Here is a 3476-nt window from a genome sequence, read left to right on the forward strand (position 1 = left end):
GAGAACATTAGGAAGGACAGATCCATCCTGTGGAATTTGGTATGTTGGCAAGTGGACAAGGCTATAGAAGAGATTTGAGTAGAAGTCATGGATAATCTTCTCCATTGCCATTCTGGAAGATGTGATAGATCCATCAGGACATTGGAGGGCAGTCATCTTGGTCTTGTAGTTGGCAAAGGACAGCAGGCATTATGAATACTTTTCCTGGCTTCTGCCGCATCTACCAGCACTTCTGCTCTTCTCTTTTTGTGGTCTTCCTTGATTCCATCTCTGCACTGCTTTGCGAACTCGGATGTTAGCTTGCGGTTGCCTGAGGAATGCGCCAAATCACGTTGGCAAATAAGCTCAAGAGTTTTCGAAGACAGACTTTTGTTATGGCTGTCTCTCTCTTGGCGTTCCTCGCACAATCATGGAGGTATTGAAACAGTCGATTGTATTCCTCGTCAATGCTGTCAACAATGGCATCTTCCCATGTTGCCACAATAGTGCCAAAGAGCTCCCAGTTGGTTGTTGTTCTGGGAGTTCTCTTTTTAAACTTTGCAACCCTTTCTCCCCACTCTGTGAATTAGAATTTTACACGAAGGAGACTGTGGTCCGATCCCGTTTGTAATTTTCAGACAACAGCAACATCGGTCAGGCAAATCCGTCGATTGAATATGATGTGGTCTATCTCGTTGTGAAATCGTCCACTGGGAGACTCCCATATCCATCGTTTAGATTCTGCCTTCTGGAACTGTGAGTTACCCTGAATGGTCTTGGTCGACATGATGAACTCAGACAGTCTCTCACCCTGTTCGTTCCATTCTAGGCTATGGGTCCCGATGTGAAGTTCTTCAGCTGATCTTCTCGGTCCTATTTTGGCATTAAAATCACCCACAATGATCTTAGAAGGTCTTCTTTATAGAAATTCTCCAGCTCCATGTAGAACTTCTCAATTTCTCCTTCATCATAATTGGATGTTGGTGCGTAGACAACGAAGATAGAAACTGTTGGCAGTGAGGCACATCTATTCAAATGTAAACGTCCGATTCGCGTTGTTAGGCATTCGAATGAATCAATGCTCATGGCTAAGTTTGTGTTGACAAGGACACCGACGCCTCCTACACCTCTTTTATCTTTTATCGCATGTTCCGAGAAACAATTCTTCTCCAGTGTTGAAAACGGTGTGATGAGATTGGTGCCTTCTTGTCTCGGTCAGACCAATGATATCGTACTTGATCATTCGCACTTGTAACATCAGGTCCTCAATGGATGCATCTTATGCTAGCGTATGTGCATTGAAAGTACAGACAATCATTTTTGTCTTCCTTCGTTGTGGTAGCCTAGTTCGGCCTTGAGATTTTGTCGGCCTCTCCTTTCTCATTCTTCTCAGTGCTGCCATGTCGGTGAAGCCTTCATTCACCTGACCCTGAAGAATTAAAAAACATCTAATTTAAAATAGATTTCAGTATGATGTTAGATTTTTGTTTCACTTTAAACCAAATTTAAAATTTAATTCTAACCCATAAGCAAGGATTATATTTTATTATATGAAGTTTTAAAGAAGACAAGCTTCTTTAAAAGTAATACTGTTGGGGCTGGAGTAATAGCTCAGCAGGTAGGGCATTTGCCTTGCATGCGGCCTACCCGCATTCGATTCCTAGCATTCCATATGATCCCTTGAGCATTGCCAGGAGTAATTCCTGAGTGCATGAGCCATGAGTAACCCCTGTGCATCACCAGGTGTGACCAAAAAAGAATAAAAATACTGATATTGTTTAATATTACTGTTAGTGTTTGTTTAATGCTCTGTTTATCTGAAAATTTCCTATTAAGGCAAGTCATTGTATGTGATTTGAACATAAGAAGTTATAATTTCAAATTATTGGTCATCCTGGGGTGATGGATCAAGATGGCAACACATTTAGATGCTGAAACTCTTGGGATAAAACCTTGATATCAACTAAGTGTTTCTCGGTCTTTCAGGCTAGGGAGAAGAAAACCAGTCCAAGTGGGTCAAAACCATAGAACCAGTTGACTCTGTCCCCCATAGATAAGAGGAACTGCAAAATCATACAAAGACTTCAACCCTGATACGGGACACTTCAACTTTAGGTCTCCCTCTGAGAGGTGAAGCCCAAGAACATCCAGCCTTGAATACTTGTAAGGTTGCACTTCAGCGGTGTCCTGCTGGGATGACAGGATCGGGACAGCTCCCGGACCTATTCCAAGCACGCTTTCTGTCTTGCTAAAGCTGTCAGGGACAATTTTTTTTTTGACTGGATTTTCTTTATTTTTTTTTTAAATTTTTTTATTTATTGAATCACTGTGGAAAAAGTTACAAAGCATTCAGGTTTAGGTCTCGGTCATGCAAACATCAAACACATTTCCCTTTACCAATACTTATTTTTCACCACGAAGAACCCCAATAAACCCCTACCCCCCCAACCCTCCCAATGCCTGTGAGGCAGATGAATTCTAGTTAACACTCTATCTACTTTGACTAGATTCACTGTTTTGACAAAAGATGCACCATTATTATTTAGAATTTACACCCCCCAAACCAGATATGCTGAAAAGGCATTGTGAAATGATTTGCTTTCTACAGCTGGGTTCAAGAATTAAATGATGTCATACGGCCGCAATAGCGGCCATGCGATTTTGGATTTATACTATTTTACTTATTAACCCTGGAAGTATTTCTGCTGAGAGTCAGATAATTATGAGATTGGTTTCTGTGCTCTGGAGCCATGGCCGTGCCGGAGAGTGGCTCATGGGGGGCAACCGGTGACCTCGGTAAGGCGTGAAGCATGAGCCGGGAATGCCCCCTTTCCCATGAGGTTTTAGTCACCCCACCAGGACCAGCTCATACCTGGCTTTCCACAAAGCTCCCAAGTGGCTGCCATCTTTCTTTCCAGAGGGAAGAGGGCGGAAGGGACCAACACCCTTTCCCCTCTGGGCAGACATGGTGAAAAGACATGGTGAAAAGTGAACGGACTATCCACGCCACCATCATTTTTTTTCATATTTTCATATTTTTTTCCTCTGGAAGTGTCATTTTCAGTGTCCCCTCCCTATATACCATCTTCCACATTAACCATTCACTGCTCCTATGCTGTTGGTCAGCGCTCCTGTATCTCTGAGAAAGAAACTTTTGGACTCCTACCTGGTACTCAGCCTGTGTGACAGTCCCCCAGATGACATTTATGACCTCAGAGGTTTGAGGTTTATTCTTGGGTCTGCCCAGGCTTTACCAAGCTTCAAAACTGGTGCTTGTAAGTGTTCGGGAAGGAAATATTTTTTATCTTCCTAGGTCCTTACAAATAGATAATAATAACATTGACACAAGACAGAAAAGAAAAAATATATTGGCAGATTGAATGTTGTGTGAGCATGATACCCAGAGAGTGCAAAAGTCACCTGTTTATATACAACTTAGGCGAAAATGCTTTGGAGACGTTTATCTGGACACTATTTGTGAAATAGACAAAGCTTAG

The sequence above is a fragment of the Sorex fumeus genome, unplaced genomic scaffold (assembly GCF_029834395.1).
Source record: "Sorex fumeus unplaced genomic scaffold, SorFum_2.1 ptg000092l, whole genome shotgun sequence".
In the NCBI taxonomy this organism is placed as follows: domain Eukaryota; kingdom Metazoa; phylum Chordata; class Mammalia; order Eulipotyphla; family Soricidae; genus Sorex; species Sorex fumeus.